Here is a 19,858-nt window from a genome sequence, read left to right as displayed (position 1 = left end):
TAAGCCAAAGTTCATGGGCTGGAGTCATAGGAGAGGCGCTCCCCTCACAACTTATGTACATTCACTTGGCAGAGAGTTCTGATGAGCTTAATGCCACGGTTTCAAAGACCACAAGGGAAGCAGCCAAGAAGGAAGGACAGGAGTTGCTAAAAGCGGGCATGCTGACAGCAGTACAGAATGACAGCTGACAGCAAGGAAGGAGACAAAAACCATTCAGAAAGTTCAGTTACCCAGAACTGCTCATTTCAAGGTTTTATTGTATTCAAGAATACATATGCAATGAGGAGAGGGCTTTGCTCATATTTCCCTTATCTTTCCAGATCATCTCATCAGCTCTCAATACATTTGCAGTGAAACACAGAATTTCAGTGCTAGAAAGGATCTTAGTGATAATCTAGTTCAACGCTCTCATTTTATGAACACTAGAAACAATGCATTGATACGATGACTTACTGAATGCCCATCACCCAACTGGTCAGTGGCAGAGCAGTGAGCAGCCTCCAGGTTTCCTGACTCACAGTCCAAGGCTCTTTCTCCTGCCTGGCAGTGATATGTTTACATGCTTATGTTATAGTTGTGTCCACTTAAAGAACAGACGAACAAAACAAAACAAATCGGCTTAGAGTCTAATGTAAATATTGAAATCTAATAATATCAAACTGGAAAGTAACTTAGAACTTCTGAAAAGGTCAGTAAAAACAATTAAAAATTATGTATACTATCAAGTTTCTAGAAACCCCTCCCTAATCAAATTTTTATTGTTATTATTGCCATCATGTGCCTTCACTTATGAGCCTGAGACATCTTTAATACTGCGGCTCTATAAGTTCGAGTGAATTCCTCAAACACCATGCAACAAGCACCCCTTCATGACAAAAAGCTTTCTCTGCCTCAGCAGATGGCCCTCTTTCCAAGCCGTCTTTGTTACAACAGAGTTCTAGTACAAAAAGGCAATGTGGACTACTTTCTGCTCCCTGCTTTCCCCCTTACTGACTACTCCGCTTCCTCCCAAGAGGCCACCTGTAAGCCAGGGCTGGGACAGAGCAAGAAAAGAGGCTCTGGAAAGGAACTGCCTAGATCCCAAAGCCTTTTAGTTCTGTACTATCGGAGCTTTGGTTCTTTCTACTGGTTGATTCTTTAAATCGGTTTGAACCTCACATCTTGTTCTTAATTATTAACAGGCTTTACTCTGTTAAATGTACTGTAGTTGGCAATACCAAAAAAAATTGTTCATGTACAGAGGGAGGGCAAGGGAGTCAGAAAACATTCTCCCACCTTTCTTCCAACCACCTGGAATATTGTTGTCTAATTCTGGATTGCGCACATAAAGCAAGACAGAAATTGAACTGAAGGCTCAGGAGAGGGCAGCTGAAATTATGGAGAGTCAGGAGGTAGGTGGGATGAGGAGTGAAGGGAGTCTGGTACAGGAGAGAAGATTTAAAGGGATACATACTTAGTTCTAACTCTTATGACATCATAAAGGCCCATTAACCCTAGAAGTGATAATCTCAGGAAGCTACTAACAACCAAAGGTTAAAAGAGGTGGGGAATTATTTGAGTTATAACAAAGAAGCACTAGCTTATCCAATAGGCAGTCAACAGTCAATTTGCTATCCCAAGTAGCAGTATAAGGTACAGAAAGCAAATCAAGGCTATTGGGAGATATCCCTGAACACCAGGGTCCCTGGGACCATCTGAGATACCATACTGGCCTGGACTCTGTGGCTGATTCAAAGGGACAGCTCCTCCTGATAAAAACACCTAGGTTTTGAATGATTTATCACTCCTGTTCCTTACAGGAAATTAATCTACACAATTGCATCTTCTATATCCTAATTCTCTTCCCACAGACGGTGCCCCAGTAAAAGGCAAAGACCCAGAAATGGTCCTAAAAAGGGTACAGCTGTCTTCCAACTGCAGGCCTTGTTGGAAAACTCCTCTTTCAAGGCCCCATTGAGGAAAAAGAGCATAATAATCACTCACCATTTGTCAAGCCCAAAAGAAGCAGCTAACCTCACTCCTCTCCCTGCACTTATATGCCCCTCCTCCTTTACCCCACACCCTTTAAGCACCTCTTTCACCAGCCACCTGTCAAAATAAAGCAAGCCACGGATCTTTCAAAAACTGACAGTGGAAAGAAGCCGTTGGACGATTTCTTTCCAGGACCTGTTGAAAGATAAAAGATGAAGCAGACAATTTAAAAGGCGAGACTGTACCCTCTGGATCACAAAGCTGAAAGCAGACAAACCGTGGAAGCCAATGACACAGGAAACGCCCTTTGACCAGAGACAGACATTAGGCATAGCAGAGTTATTTTCCATAAAGAATAAGAAGCTGAATTAAGCCATTTCACAACTAATAGTCATAAAATCATTTCATTGTAAAAAAGTGGGAGAGGAGGGAGAATGGAGGGTTATTACGAGCTTCTCCTTTTAGAAACAATGACACTGCTTTCTAGGAAGTTCTGTTCAGGTGACAAACGTTTTAGGGCGGGTTTTGTTTGGGTTTTTTTCTCTTTGTTTTTTAAAGTGAGACACGGGGACATGTGGGAAACTCTCCTCCAATCAAAGGGCAGAAGAACCACAGAAAAAGGCAATGCCCTAACTAATTTGTACTGCCCTCGGATTTAATCCCCCCTCCTACTAGCCAACATTTTAGCCGTTTCTGGGAATATTGCTGAACTAGGTTTTTAGGAACCAAAGTAGATGCAGGTTCTTGGCAAGAGCTCAGAGAGGGTGTATCTGGGAAATGCTGGGGGGAAAAACGAGACTTTTAAAGCTGACCAGCGGGCCGGCCCCGTGGCTTAGCAGTTAAGTGCCCGCGCTCTGCTGCTGGTGGCCCGGGTTCGGATCCCGGGCGCGCACCAACACACCGCTTCTCTGGCCATGCTGAGGCAGCGTCCCACATACAGCCAACTAGAAGGATGTGCAACTATGATGTACAACTATCTACTGGGGCTTTGGGGGGAAAGTAAATAAATAAATAAAATAAAAAACTTATTAAAATGACGTTTAAAAAAATAAAATAAAAAATAAAGCTGACCAGCTCCCTGGGTTAATTTCCTCAGATTTCCTCCCCTTTCCCTTCCCAGCATACCTGCAAGAGAAGAGCCTGGCATGTGCTGCAGTTAGACCAGGCTTTAGGCCCAAGGGGAATGTTTCCTTCTTTTAAAACTTCTAAAGGTTAAAAAAACCCCAAACCAAGAAACTTATCAAATTTAACTTAAGGAAGTTATTCAACAAAAGCCAACCACATAGAAATGAAGATGATCATTGTTGTGCTCAATATAAAACCAAACACAGGAACTGTCGTGCACTGTTGGTGGGAATATAAATTGGTGCAGCCACTATGGAAAAGAGCACAGAGGTTCCTCAAAAAATTAAAAACAGAACTACCATACAATCCAGGAATCCACTTATGGGTATATATTCAAGAAAACAAAAACACTAATTTGAAAAGATATCTGCGCCCTTATGTTTATTGCAGCATTATTTACAATAGCCAAGATATGGAAACAACCTAAGTGCCCGCTGACAGATGAATGGATAAAGAAGATATATATATATATATATTTATATATATATAAAATGGAATGTTAGCCATAAAAAGAATGAAATCTTGCCACTTGTGACAACACAGATGGACCTAGAGGGTATTATACTAAGTGAAATAAGTCAGATGGAGAAAGATAAATACCACATGATTTCACTTCTATGTGGAATCTAAAAAAACAAACAAAATAGAAACAGACTCACAGATACAGAGAACAAACTAGTGGTCACCAGAGGGGAGGAGGGTGGAGGGACAGGTGAAATAGGTAAAGGGGATTAAGAGATACAAACTTCCAGTCATAAAATAAAAAAGTCACGAGGATGTAATATATGGCATAGGGAATATAGTCAACAATAATGTAATGACTTTCTATGGTGACAGATGGTAATTAGACATATCGAGGTAATCATTTCATAATGTATAAAAATATCAAATCATGTCGTACTGAAACTAATATAATATTGTATGTTAATTATACTTCAATAGAAAAAAATAAAGCAAAAAAACAAACATGCACACAAACACGCACATCTACAAATCAACAAAAATAACCTAAACATCCACATGGGGTACATATAATAGACTACAGTGCATCAACTTTAGGGAATATTATGCAGCCATTTGAAAACTTTAACTGTATAGAACTACAGAAGCATTTTTATAATTTCATGTTATATTAAAAATAGTGGATATACCAGTTAGTATGTACTAAAATTTAAACCACATAAAAATGTATACATGTGAATAGGGATTGGACTGTGATATGCAAATGAATAGAGGTTACTCTTCATTATTGTTGTTATATCATCTTTTCAATTGGAAAAAATTTAACCTACCATAAACCATAATCTCTGGAGGCTGAATGACACTGTGCCAATTCTGAGTGCCAGGTACAAAGTCCTGAGAGCAGAGTTAGTCAGGGCAGGCAGAAGAAAAATGGCTCAAGAAGCAGAGAAGATGCTGTCCAGATCCCCAAAGCAGTTTCAATTCCTAGATCTAAAGTGGCTTCAGCCCACAGGCCCTCATCTCCCCTGGTGTATAACTCTCTGGTTTCCTGGCTACTGCAGATAGCTATATTTGCTGTCAGCACGGTGGTGTCAGCTACAGATCAGGAGAGCTCTGACTCAGAGACCGAGAGAGATGAATTCATACACAAAAAGGAAGCAGTTACCGATAAAGATAGGAGAGTTTGATTCTTCAGTCTGAAAACAATACCATGGACCTGAAAGCCTGACTGAATTTCACGAATGTTGTTTCTTTGGGCTTTATGGGAGATCAGTACAAGAAATGAAATCAGGTTAACGACAATGATTATTACACTGTTTAATGTCTTACATAAGAGCCTATATATGCTTTCTAGATTTAGCAACAACAAGAAAACATCTTGCCCGAAGAATTGTTCTGTTACTTTTTATCAGATAAACGAAAAATGTATAACCAGTTTGGTATCCTGTTTTACTTCAGCCATCTGGAAGCCTACTGGTCAAGTGATGATGGCTCATTCACTGTAATAGCCTTGCTTTTAAAATTCTTTATTCCATCCTCCTTCCACGTACCTTTTTATTTTCTGTTTATGTAAAATCAGATAATCTACATGATGCATTAAAAAAAGACCCATAGTGAGTGCTCAGTAAACGCTATTGTTATTAAAATAATAATTAATAACAATTATCACTATGACTGTAGGAATCTTACTGAATATGGATTAAATGATTTTAAGTAGGTAGGGTTTATACTAAAATTAAATTTTAAAAACCTTGGAAGAAAATGACGTGACTTCTTAAAGTTTGAGGCCCTGCCAGATTTAAAAAAATTAAAGACATATGGTTGAAGAATCGGTCACTAGTTCCTTTTAAAACTGCGCCCTTGATGTTTAAGGGCCCAACAGATTTCCATTAGGAAAGCAATTAGAGGGCTGATGAAATCATGTTAGTCTCTTAGTTGTTATTTTTTAATGGAAAAAAACATTATCAACATTGACTGATTAAACAAAACAAATATTAGGAAAGGAAGAGAAGAAGAGATGAGAAAGGCCCGGTCAAGGTTACAATCGTTTAAAAAGGAACATGAGCACCAAGTCAAGTGCTGTGGATAAAATTCAATACAACTAAGAAACATACTTAAGTTGTGCGGTATTTGAAGAAATCTCCAACATTTTACATTTACCTGGAGTAAAATGCCCTGCTATTCTTCCTCATTGAAATTAATGATCAAAATTTTCCTTCATCTCAAAGGATGACTATCACAATTGAAGTACTTGCAGTCTATTTTAATGGTCCCTTGGGAACTGCCTGCAGTTGGGGTTATACTTTCTTCGACAAGAGCATACACTACTAAATATACAATATTATAAAAATTTAAGGTTTGACATAACTCTCTGATCACACATCAAGTAACTGTTGAAAATGGTGAAAACTTCCTTTATGACCAATTTTTGTTAAGAAAAATACTTAACACTTGAGGCAATTTATATTTGGCAAATTGTAGGATCTAAATCTACATTTCTTAAATGTCACCCCAGGAAGCCACAAAGCATTGGCATAACACTTAAGCATACAGCACAGATTCCAAGACATCTCTGAAATTAATAACTGTGCCAAATGCAATCATTTCCCTTTATTCTTAGCGTTCAGCTTGTATTCCCCTCACATTAAAAACACATCTCAATTTTTTTGGTTGTTTTTCCTTTCTGCAAAATATGACGATACAACAGCTGCTGCGACTTCAAGAAGGAAAACAAATATTCTGTCCTAACAGCAGAGTTGCCATGAGTCTCTCATGTTAATATGGTCAATTACAGAAATGCCTTCTATAAATTTGACTAATAAGAGGGAATACGTGCTGAATTATACAATATTTTTAAAGAAATGCAGACTTACCATTTTCAAACACAAAGTGACCCCCCCCCAGGAAGTATTGGAAACTAAAGCCACTTAGAGATCTACTTTAATAGAGATATATTTACAGTTAACACAATGGTTTCAATTAAAATGGCTGTTCCTGAGGTGTTTAGAAATACTCTCCTCCCCTATGTAGGTGTTGAACATCTCCTAGTACCGTAATGACACCATTCATTTGCTTAGCAAACCATTTTATTACAGACTCAGCAGAGATAAACTAGCTCAGCCTAAGCCTCCATTATCCCAGAATCTCATTGTATTTTACTTCATTCTTGAGCTTAAAAGCAACCAAGAAAATCTCAGGGCTCCAAGAGAAACACTAAGAGATTATTGGTAAAAACGGTACATGCTGTGTCTGTTTCAAAAATAAAAGCAGATAGCGGTTAAGTGCGCGCGCTCTGCTGCTGGCGGCCCGGGTTCGGATCCCAGGCGTGCACTGACGCACCACTTCTCCGGCCATGCTGAGGCTGCGTCCCATATAGAGCAACTAGAAGGATGTGCAACTGCGACATACAACTATCTACTGGGGCTTTGGGGGGAAAATAAATAAATAAAATCTTTAAAAAAAAAAAAAAGCAGAGACAATTAATCACTTCTCCCTAAACACAAAGATATGTTTAAATAGCTATGGACTGGTTTGCCCTATCATGAACTCACAAATCTTAGCCCACACCTGAGTACTTCAGAGCATATGGACCATTTGATCTATTAGACAGCAAAAAACAAAATGCTTATTTCTATTCTTTTCTTTTTATTTTATTTATTTTATTGAGGTCACTGATTTATAACATTATATAAATTTCAGGTGTACATCATTCTCTTTCGGCTTCTGTATAGACGCATCGTGTTCACCACCAAAAGTCTAGCTTCCATGCGTCACCGTACATATGTGCCCCTTTACCCCTTTTGCCCCCGGGCAACTTTTCCTTATAATAATAGCAAGCCTATAGTATTTAAAATAGGGCGGGGGCCAGCCCGGTGGCGCAAGCGGTTAAGGTTAAGTGCGCGCACTCCGCTGTGGCGGCCCGGGGTTCGCCGGTTTGGATGCCGGGCGCGCACCAACGCACTGCTTGTCGAACCATGCTGTGGCGGCGTCCCATATAAAGTAGAGGAAGATAGGCATGGATGTTAGCCCAGGGCCAGTCTTCCTCAGCAAAAAAAAAGAAAAAAGAGAGAGGATTGGCAGATGTTAGCACAGGGCTGATCTCCTCAGAAAAATAAATAAATAAAATAAAATAGGGCATATGCCATAATCTCCATATTTAAATTCATATTTAAAATAGGGCACACCTTAATCTGCATATCCAAGCAAGACTTGGCCCTTGCATATAAACATATGTATCCAATTTACTACAATGCAGTCAGTTCACTGCATTAAATGGGGAGCTTGGGGCTTCAGCCTTGGTCATTAAAAGGTAGTCTGCCCTTCGTAACAGGAGGGGTCTGCATTAGAAGATGGCTAAAAATGCCAGATGTAACCAGGAAACTGGGATCTCAGGCATGAGGCTACCAGGCACGCGAGGTCATGCCTGTATATAGTCCAAGCCTCCGAGTTCCTCAATAAGGCTTTGAATTTCTGAACAAACTAACAAAAATAGGGTACTATTTTATCCACGGTATTTATCTAAAATTCTGAAAAATATCAATTATATCTCAATTTTAAAAAATAAAACAATCTGAAAACAATCTTTCTTGAAACGGAGAAAACCCTGTTCTCAGAGCCACAGTGTATGGCGGGGGTGCTCCTTCCTATCCTGTTATGATAACTGCTGGAACACTTATCACGCAGGGTGCATTTGCTTACAATCCCATCTCCCTGGCCAGCCTCTGCACTGGCTCCCCACAGGCAGGGTCCTCCTCTCTTCTTGGCAACCACCACACTTGGTCGCCATTAATAAAGGCTTGGGGAGGGAAGGAATCCTGCTACCAACTGATAGGTGCATCTGGTCCATATTTTGCTGAACCAGAGTTCTACTGTAACAATCATTTCTGGGCCAGCAGGCTTCGCTTTCACCCACTCACCATTCAAAAAAACTAGTATTTCTGTGGTCTCTATGGGAATAAAGTTAGACACCAACCTTTCACAGAAACCTGAAGGCCTTAGTACTCATAGTACTGGGATGGGTTCCCTGCAGACCACTCCGAGAAGAGAAAACAACAGTGCGAAGTGACACAAGAGTTCACTTTGCATTTTCTAGTGCCCATGTAAATCCAATCCCTAAAATGATGGCCAAGGTATATAACCAGAGAAGACTGCTCCATGTAAGCCTTGCTAACTTAGGCCCATCTCCCCTGCACTGCTCTCTCTACCAAGTACTCCAGAATTTGCCTCAGAACCCACTGAGAGAAACAGAACCTGGCCATTCAAGTATCTAGACGGGCAGGCCCCTCTACTCCTGGGAAATAAGAAGAACCCCATGGGCCTAAATGTGTAATCTAAATGTTGAAGAAAATCATGCTTCACCCTGATCATCCTTCACCCAAGACCAAGGGCTTCTCCCTGGAAGTAGTTATCACACCTATAACTCAACAATGATTTGTAGAATTTCCAAGTCAGTATCTGTCTCATCATTTAGACTGTGAGCTCCATGAGTGCAAGGCCTAGCCTACGTCCTTTTTGTTCACTGCATTATCCCTAGTGCCGAGCACAATGCCTGTCAATCACTAGGCACTCAGTAAATAGTTGCTGAATGAATGAATGAATGAATCTTCAACCTAGGCACCCCTTTCTACATATGGGAGTTCAGATGTGCAGCCTCACACTCACAAGTCCTGAAGAGTCAACTATGTCCTCTGAAAGCTTTTTCCTAACTAAAAACATCCTATTTGCAAGGAGTACTCATTCATGCATTCATTCAACAAACATTTTTGAGAGCCAGGCAATGCAGTGAATAAAAGAGGCAAAGTCCTTGCCCTTAGGTTGGATGGTGAGAACTGCGAAGAAGAATAAAGCAGAGAGGAGGAGAGACAAACTGTACATGTGGGGTGTTCAACTTTATATCGAAGTCAGGAAAGACTTCTCCATTAAGGTGATAGGTAAGCAAAGCCCTGAAACATGTGAGAGAGTGAGCCGTGCTGCAATCTGGGAGCAGAGTGTTCTAGGTGCTGAGAATAAGTACAAAGGCCCCTCTGAGTGTGCCTGGTGTGCTTGAGGCACAACAGAGAGACCAACATGTGGCGTGGACCAGGACAAGAAAGACAGAAGAGAAGACGGTGTGGACTGGCACGGGAGGAGACAATGGGCAGATCCTGTAAGGTCTCATAAGCTCTGCCTTTCACTCTGGATGGCAAGGGGAGCCACTGGAGCGTTTTGGGCCGAGAAGTGACGTGATGTGAGTTAGGTTTAACAGAATAGGATCGCACTGGCTGATGTGCTGAGAATAGACTGGTAGGGAGGTGAAGAAGCTAGAGCAGAGAGAGAGGCTAGTTAGGAGCAACTGCGGTAATCCAGGTAAGAGGGGATGGGGGATGGGGGATGAGACCAGGGTGGTAGTTGTCAAGGTGGTAAGAGGAAGACAGATTGCGGATAGATCTTGAAAGCAGAGCCCAAAGGTAGAGATTATGAAAGAACATCGAAACAGAAACATCTCCCATCCAGTCACCTAAATCTTTGTTCAAATCAAAATGATCTTATTTTGGAAAAATAAGTCCCTTATTTTGGAAGGTTGTCATTTTTTCATTTGCCCTACAACTTGAAAGGTACAAGACCATCTTCTAAGACTGCCAGACTGCTTAATGATCAATCAACCTTCCACCAGTAGAGCCTTCTTCCCAGTGTGTCCAGGTCCATTGGACCTGAAGGGGCAGGAAAAAAAAAAGTTAGTTCCAAACTGGGGATAAACAAGGTATAATATTAACCAATCAGTCAGCTGGGGGCATTTAGTTCAAATTCCGTTTAAAGTGAACCCACTGCACTCCTCCCCTTAAAAAAATTCTCCCCCATAAACACAAAAAACTATTCCTCATCACAGCCTGTAACATCATAGTCAGGGAGTGATTTTTAAGGACTATTTCTAAAGTACAATAGTGAAAAATTGTCTTGTTTTGCTTTTTAAAATCTTAGCATGGGGAAATAGTCTATAATCAAGGCAATTTTAACAATAGTAGATAATAATTTGACTATAAATTGTAAGGAATGTAATGACTGCTTATTCTGGCACGAAAGAAACAGGCCTTTCTGTGAAGTGACTGCCAAGAAAAATGATACTCCCACTTAGACTGGACCATTGCAAGTAGTAACTGTTAACCACATGCTTTACACTGCAGTTTGCAAGGACACAGAGCTTTGTTTTCATCTCTAACCAAACACCAGACTGAAAACTCAATGGAGACAAACCCTGTGGTGAAATAGCAACAATAACTGAAGGGAAAAACATTCTGTGGCTTAATGCTTGCTGGGATGCTGACGTTCAAGGGTTTGGAGAGCTAAGGAAACCTCTGCAGTCCAAAAGAAACCACTTCCAGTCTGCTCAAGTAGACAGAAGCCCAACATATAAGAAAGAAGCCAGGCTTGAAGAGGCTGGTGAATGCCAACTGACAAAGTAGCTGTGAGAAGAAAGGACTGGCATGAAAAGAATGGCTGGGATGAAGTGGAGAGCAGGTGACCTTGAGCTAGACTAGACAAAGACAGCAATCCTGCCAGGGGCCCAACCTGAGCTTCCAGAGGAAGAAGAGGGAAGGGAGCACCTGGTAGAAAGCCCGCAGCAAGAAACAGGAACAAAGGTAGCCTCTCTTTTCTAAAAGCACCTCTGCAGGTACAGCTGAGTTCCTCTTAATAGCTGGAATAGACAACATAAGAAGCAACCATTTGCCTATCAGGATTAAAACAAACCACATGAAATACTCAGGTCCCACCTCCAAGCAAGTCACGAAATAACACTACATTCTAGGTTAAAAATATCTAATATATATATTTCTTCTTACTTTTTCCCTTTCTTACTTAGGCATCTAGGACTGAATATGTTAGAAATTTTAAAATAAATTAAGTAGCTTAAAATGAATTAATTGAATTAAAAAGGGATGAATAAAATATTCATTCCTAGAAAGAATACAAAAGTCAAAAATCATGCTTGAACTTATTTTTGAATGACAAACATTTCTTGCACACCTATCATGTGCCATGCAGTGTGACAGAAACCGGAGATACATGGTCTCTCAGATCAGGCATGATCGGACAAGAAGGGCTTCTTTTTTAAGGTTCAAATAGTCACATGGTCAGAGATAAGGAACATCAAATGTGTCCTCATTCTTAATACAGCACTCCCATCCTTAACTTCTAGTGTTTCTTTAATTATGATTATACATTTACTTAGTTTGGTAAATGTTTAAAAGGAAAACCAGTATTCAAATATTTGAACCTGTCACCTCTAACTAAAAACCAACTCTTGCCTTTTGTGGCTTCAGGTCAGAATGTCAGTTTCCCAAGCTGAGCACAGCAGGCACTAACAGTATTAGGAACCAAATCTAACTTGGATGTTCTAGAGGGCTTAGAAGAGGAGGTGCAGAGGCACAAAATCACTAACCCAAAGCTCTGAAGTCAATAAACCACTGAATTAATAATATATAGTCTTTAACCTATTTTTTTAAGAAAAAGACAAAGTGACACACAGAATTGACTCCTTACTGAAGCAGCACTGTTGGGAAGCTAGGTGCTCTAAAAACGTGAATGTGTAAGTTAACTGAAATTTTCTCTTTCTTTTTTAATTGAAGAATAGCTGACATACAATGTCCTATTAGTTTTAGGTGTACGTCATAGTGATTCGATATTTACATACATTACAAAATGATCACAAGTCTAGTTACCATCTGTCACCAAAGTTATTACAATATTATTGACTATATTCCTAAGCTATACATTACATTCCCATGACTTATTTATTTTATAACTGGAAGTTTGTACCCCTTAACCCCTTCATCTATTTCGCCTGCCCCCAACCCCAAATTTTCCTCTTTTTCAAGTGCAATTTCTGTATTTGTGTGTGTGTGTGTGTGAGGAGATCAGCCCTGTGCTAATATCTGCCAATCCTCCTCTTTTTTTGCTGAGGAAGACTGGCCCTGGGCTAACATCCGTGCCCATCTTCCTCCACTTTATATGGGACGCTGCTACAGCATGGCTTGCCAAGCAGTGCGTTGGTGCGCGCCCGGGATCCGAACCGGCGAACCCCGGGCCGCCGCAGCGGAGCGTGCACACTTAACCGCTTGCGCCACTGGGCCGGCCCCCAATTTCTGTATTTTTAATACACTCTTTCTAAAATATACTTTCTGAACTTTTAAATCAGAATATTCCAAATTACTGCCCTGAAATATACTAGTGCCCTCAAGGGTTACAGAGATGCCTCTGGGCATTCACCCCATCCTAAAAGGCTTCCAACTGCCAAGATCAGCAAGTGCTGGGTCTACTGTTCAGCTTCTGGCCTCCTCACCCTGTTTCACACTGTCATCTCTCACTTCTCCCGGATGTCAAGTCTTGCCTGCCTCTAAAGCCATCCCTTCCTCTGACCTCTCTACTCCCCAACCAGCACCACTTGCTACTTCTAATCAGCCCTGGACTGGGAAGCCAGATAACCAAAGCATTTCACGTTTAAATCCTATCTACTCATAATTGGAGTGTAAGCGCCTCAAAAGCTTGATTTCTGTTTTAAAGCTCTTTGAATTCCCAACACCTAGCATTCTGCTCTTCATAGGAAAGCTATTCAATCAATGATTGCCGATGATAACTTTCAGAAGGCCTTTTCTCTAGGTAGAATGCATGGGCTTTATGACAGCTGTTTCTATCATTTAGCTTTTCTGCTTACTTCCACATTCCCAGCTGTGTTCTGGATAGTTGTGCAGGCCAGAAGCCTAGGGATTTACTGTACTTCTATTTCTTGATAAGATACTTGAAGAGAATCAACAATGACAAAAAGAACATTAAAGTAAGGGATAAAGATTTTTTTTTAATTTTACCAATAGAGAGAGGGAAGAAATATCACCTAGCACACTGACACTTAATCAATAAATGACAACAAGGCTGGATTCCTTTCTAACTCTCTCCAAAGTACTCTCAATGTCCTCATCTTACCTCTCTACTCTCAGCAAAGCATCACTGGTTATGGCATATACTTGCATCTTGATTAAAAAATATTTTTCCAAGTTTAACAGACCTTCCTCTTAAATTCAAGTTAGCCAAAATTAAAACAAGCATGCACTGAGTCTAACTTAAAGCTCTCTTCTGAGACAACACTTTGTGATGAACTTCACTAGACAATTTAGAATCATAGGATCTAGAGATGCAAAGGACCTCAGAGATCATCTAGGGCAGTGGTTCTCAAACATGGCTGCTCATTAGAACCACTGGGAGCTTTTAAAAAATTACCATGACCTAGCCCCACTGCCAGAAAGTATGATTTAATTGGTCTGGGGTGGTGCCAAGGCATTAGATTTTAAAAGCTCTCCAGGCGGTTCTAATGTGTAGCCAGGGTTGAGAATCCCTGACCTAACCCAGCATTCTAACACCCCCACTCCCATTTTTCAGACAAAAGAAAAAGAACCTCACCAAAGGTATCAGACAACTAATTTGTCACAGACCTAGGCTAGAACTGCTCTTTCCAAAAAAACCCATCCAGGACAGTGGACTTTCTCCCCTCTATTATTTTCTCCCCTCAATAAACCAACATGCCCACTTATCCCAAAGTAAATGCATTTTCTGAATATTCTTTGCCTTGGAATCCCATTGCATAATTCTTGAAAACCTCAAGGATGTCTGTTTCCCTGTATCCACTTGCTTCTTTTCTCTCAAAGAACTCTGGGAGGTTACTCAGGCATGGTTTCCCTTAAAGCAGCCATATTGCTTTTCCTCTGATAGGCTGGACTCAGCCCACCCTTTTCACCATTATCATCACATGGGCCGCCTTTCAAATCCCTTGCAAGGTTCACCTCCAATTCTCTTTCAGCTCATTTAATTTCTAGTTTGTACCTGCCCTGCCATACCTCATGGACTTCCCTCTTCTCCTGGCTTAAACTCTCCATTTTGTGAAAGATGCCTTTTTCCCTGAAGCAGCCTCTTTTACTCTGCCAGTTAGTCATGCCGGGTTCTTTTTTTCTTCCCCCAAGCAGCTGGTCTTTTTGATGTCTGGCACACATTTATCTGGGCTTCCAATAAGATGTTTTTACATAGTTTCCAGCCTTCCTGGAGGTTATTGACTTTTTTAACTCTTCCATTCAATTTTTTTCCTAATTTCTAACATTTGTTAGAGTTTCTTTTTCAAAAGTTGAATACCTGGCTGATGGATCTCTTTGATTTTTCTCTCCTACCAGATTGCTGAATTAAATGCATCAGAACTTAAATATATTTCAAATTACCTCCAGGATGGAATCGCTTCATGAATTTTCTGCACTTGCACGTTCTCTATAGTAAGCAACAGGTGTTTAACCAAGTGGAATTAAAAACTCTAGTTCTTCCTGTTCCTATGTTAGTGTGTCTGCTTATATAAAATATTCTGATATCCTTAAGCTTGTGTTCTTTTGCTTCGTAAAGACAATAAACTTAAGATTTTATTTTTTTAAGAGGTAACTGATGTGCATCGAACAACTCTATATGCTGAATCTAACGTGTTAAATTACTCTTCTAAATTTGCTCTAAATTGCCTAATCACGAAAGTCTCAATTGTTCCTTAAAGTATATCTCGAAGCGGGAAGAAAAAGCGAATTCTGAATCTTTCTGAAAAATTCCTATAGCACTCAGTTATTAATGAAGCAGTAAAGACAAGTACTCCCCCAAAAGAATAAAAACATTCTCCAAGTTGTACTGACATATCATGGAGATTTACTCAAAATTTATTTCACTTGAGAATGCTTAGATCCAAAAGATCCCCAGGAGAGCAAGAGACCATGGGATGACAATCTATCATCAAGGCAGTATAATTCCATTATAGCACTGGTGTCCTGGCAGAGAATGCGACAGAATTGTCTATGTCATCCCCCTACTTGGTTAACACATTGCATTGAACTATCACACTTGGTACTGTTGGGCACACAAAACACCAGGAGCTGTCATCTCTGTCCTCAGGTTGCTTACGGTTGAAGGGAGAAGACGCACCTGTGCCTGCACACACACCAACTATAATACAAGACAGGGCCGGCCCTGTGGCTTGGTGGTTAAGTGCGCGCGCTGCGATGCTGGCGGCCCGGGTTCGGATCCCGGGTGCGCATCGAGGCACCACTTCTCTGTCCATCCTGGGGCCGAGTCCCACGTACAGCAACTAGAAGGGTGTGCGGCTATGACATACAACTATCTGCTGGGGCTTTGGGGGCAAAAAATAAAATAAATAAAATCTTTATAATACAAGACAGCTATGTGCAAAGACCAGGGATCTGATTCAAGCAAGGAATTAGGAGGAAGAGGGCACATAACCTTGGGGAGTTCAGAAGTCACTAAATGAAAGTATCATTTGAGATACTTGGAGCCACTAAAGCTCAAAGTAGACGAACTCCATTCAAAGCACTGCTGTAAGGGAATGAAGCCGGCAATGTTCAGGATGGAATGGGAGGGTAACAAAAGAGAGTCAGGTCGACCAGTCAAGAACTATTTAAAACGGCCCTTAACAGCTCTCCCTGCCTTTGTTCCCCTTGCCTTGCCAACCTTTCACTCCAAGTGCCACTAGTTATCTTCCTTAAACAGCTTGACTAATGACATTCCTCTTCTCAGAAACCATCACCGGCTTCCCATGGCCCAGGAAATACAATTTATATTCCTTCCACTGTTAACACTAGATTGTCTATGTCCAGGTGTAACACTTTACCTGCAAAGGACATGATTGAATCCTCTCAACTACAGCATCAGAATAGTGCTGTGATGATGGTCTTTTACTAGTTAGTTGATGGTCCTCTCATAGCTTATATTTCTAAAACCAGCCCTCCCTGGGAGTTGGGAAGGTACTTTCTTGTCTTACTATCTGTACAACACAGCAGAGACTATGCTCTGGGTCAGATAAGACCTGGGTTCAAATCCCACCTCTACCATTCCCTAGTTGTGAGACTGTGAATATATTTCTAAATCCCTTTGAATCTCAGTTTCCTTGTCTATAAAACGGGGATGATGAAGATAATAATTCTGACTTCATATGTTTGTTGTGGACTTTAAATGAGACAATCACGTAAAGCCCTCAGTTTAGGACCAGGCCCAGAGAAAGCATTCAGTAGCTTTTTTCATGAAGACAAAATGCATTTTTTGTGAACATATATGGGAACCACCTCAGTGCCAAAACAGTTAATGTTACTGAGGAGCCAGAGACTCACTTCCAATTGATTTAGATTAACACTGATGCTGTATCCCTTGTAGAGGCAACAAAAATCTTCCTTTTTCATTCCTCAGTCTAGTCTCCAGCTAATCCCGAAATTGCCCGCAACCCACTGTGAGTCAAATAAAAAAGGAAAATAGTAATTATGCTGAATCAAACATTTTATATTTGTATGTTCTAACTAGAGATTGAGCTGCAGTAGCCAGAACTTTTACTAAGTTCTTTTCTGAGCATGTCCAGGAGATAGTTCCTACACTACTTGGGACAATTTCTGTACCAACTGGCCCTGTGGCTTAATTAGACCCTCTTCTCAACTGAAACACAGGGAGCCAAACTAATGATTCCAACAGAATAGAAGATCACCAGTTCTCTGCAAAATCCAACCCATCTACTTTAAGTGGGGAAGAGGGAATACAAATCTTATATGCTGTGTCTCTTACATACAATAATCAACTCAATATCAGAAAGTATTCCTACCTCTCCAACACACACATATACTTTCTTCCATGTAATCCTAACATAGCTTATGTAATTCCCAGAATCCTTTGAGGTACACATATGTGCACGTGTGTGTGCACGCACCTGCATGCATGCTCGCAAATGCATTGCTCCTGAACATAAATGGGAACAGGAAACAAAAACTCCAAAATCACAACTATGACACCAAGTTCTCCTTGGTATCATTCAATGTCACTATCGAAGGGACCTTTGGCAAGCTTAAGAAGGTTTCTAAGCAACTGCCTCACTCTTAATTTCAGAAAAGATTAGATTAGTAATAAAATGCCAATTGTTGCATATCCTTTGTCCTGTCTTTATGCAGGGAGGCCCAATGAAAACGGTTAGATTTTTAAATTTATTATCATTAATACTGTTTTTTTACTAGTGAACTAGCATTACCTAGTTCACACTCTAGTCTCCAAGCCCTTCTCCCTTGGAACTCCTTAGGCTCTCCTCTCTCCTCAGTTGTATCACTCATACGGTACTTATCACACACCATGTTGTATTACAATTATGTGTGCACACAGCTTATCTACTACCTGGAAAGGCCTGGTGGCAGAGGCCCCTCCTGCCCTTCTTGCTGCCTCCACAATGCTGAGCACAGAATATTGCACATAGTAGGCACTCCAAAATGATATGCCCATTGAAAGCTGAACAAAAACCTATCCTTTGTGTTAAAGATCCCTTTTGATCAGGGCATCTGGGCTACCCATTATTTCATAAGTATAGGGGTCAAGCGGATAGGCAATGCAGGACCTCAGTTGGAAGCCCTGTCAGCATGATGTACTCCCAGACACCCTTGAGAGCACATCAAATTATCTTCATTATGATCTAAAAAGACTGAGACTCCTCAAGAACGAAGAGTATTCTTAAAGCCTGTTCAAACTTCTAGAAGGCAAGTGCAAGGCCATCAGGAATAAAACCTTCAACTTGGGCTAAGCCTGTGACCCTTTGCCTGGAAAACAATCCTGGACTTTTTGCATTTAAAAAAGTATATCCCTCCCACCAGGGAAAGGGCCTGGCAATTAATTCATTCAGACACAGGCTGAATACAAGTCACTATATATTGACTATGCTTCCCAAAATGACCAAAATTATCTGAGCGTAGCCCAAGGAAGACAAGGCTAATGTATGCATCTGGAGAGGCCAGGGTGATGGTAAAGATTACCCCTGTTTCTATACTGGCCGTCTAAAGGTATTTACTTGGGTCTGTCTGTGTTGTGACAGTGTCCTAGACTCAAATGAATGCCTCTAACACTCCACATTTTTGAGCCATTCAGTCATGCATTTTTGTTATTGTTGAAAGTGGTGCGAAATTGCACTGCATGAGCTAAAGTCCTTGGTGGTCCTCCAAGGATTCCAGCTAAAAAGGCACTTCCTTTGTTCCTCAGGAGAATGCAGTCCAGTAGGTCATTCAAAAGGGGAAATAAAAGCAGCAGCCCTGGGAGGGAGATGAAGGACAAGACAAAAAGAATAAAATGTTTTGGGTGTGAGCACATTAGCTTCCATTTCCTGCTGCTGGTCACTAATAACTCTCCTATCTTTGGGGGGGAAATGTCCAGATAGACATTTATGCAAAAATATTCCTCAGGTGTTTTCTGGGAACCATGGCAATCCAAGGGAACACCTAGCACAGTCCTTGAGCACTCTTCAAACTTCCTTTCTCCTGAGATGCTGGCTGGGGAAGATGTCCCGCCATTGTGAGCCTGGCCACAGTAAAGTTGGAGAAAGTGGGGAGGGCAATTTCACAACCTACTCCCTGAATGCCTCTAGTTCATCTCAAAGGCACATATTGTTTGCGTGAGCAGAAGATGAAAACTTGTCACATCCCCATTAAGGGCATCGCTGCAGCTATCCCTTCAAAATGTGGGAATGACAACTGTAACCTTCACGCCAATCATCTCTGCTGGGCCCAGGCCCAAACCGTGCAGGGCACAAAGACCGCAGGTCTGACCCGCGGAGCCCCCAAGCTTCAGTGGCTGCTGGTTCACTTCACTTTTTCTGGCGGGGCGGGAGGGAGAGGGAAAGAAAGAGGGCTTTTCAGGGCTCTACAACCAATAAAATCGTACTGCTGTGAGGACATACTTGAGCTCCCAAAAAGACAGGCAGCTCAAGGGCAAACAGTCTCTAATCAGTAGTGTGCGAGTTATTTGGTAACTGCCAAGGTGCAGTGGGCTGCTAGGCTGCTCCAACAATTTCTTCGGCTCTATTTCTAGACAGATGCCGGTTACAGTCAGAAAGTGCCCAGCAACTTCCCTCAATTTACTTTTGTAATTTACATGTAATGACTGCACTTAATCTCCAAGGTTATTAATAGCCCTTCCAAAAAATGACCCCCAAGTCTTCCTAAGCCTTTGGAAGCGCCTGGTTGAAATTACAGTATTTCCTTTGCTGGCTGCCGGGCCCCCGCCCGCCCCACCCGTGTGACCAACACCGCGAGGCAAAGGGCGCTCCGCTCACTTCCATGAAAGGTTCGGAATGGAGGCTTGGCCCCCGGGGCTCGAATCGCTCACATCGCTGTTAGGTTTTGCTGGCCACCAGCCAGCTCCATCCGTGGTTCTTTTTGAACGCTCGGGGCGAACGGGCTACCTGCGCTGCCGCTGGCCCCAGCACGGCCCGCGGGGCTGCGCG

The 19,858-nt window shown here is 41.4% G+C and overlaps 1 protein-coding gene across 1 annotated transcript in view; it reads right to left on the bottom strand.

Annotated features, from left to right (window-relative positions):
* Positions 1–19,858, bottom strand: part of GPC4 (glypican 4) — a 108,486-nt gene that overhangs the window by 86,985 nt on the left and 1,643 nt on the right. The window lies entirely within an intron of this gene.

The sequence above is a fragment of the Ceratotherium simum genome, chromosome X, assembly GCF_057802395.1.
Source record: "Ceratotherium simum simum isolate JZ-2026a chromosome X, ASM5780239v1, whole genome shotgun sequence".
NCBI classification, from domain to species: Eukaryota; Metazoa; Chordata; class Mammalia; order Perissodactyla; family Rhinocerotidae; genus Ceratotherium; species Ceratotherium simum.
Note: the sequence above shows the minus strand (reverse complement) of the source record. Positions and strands in the feature narration are given on the sequence as shown.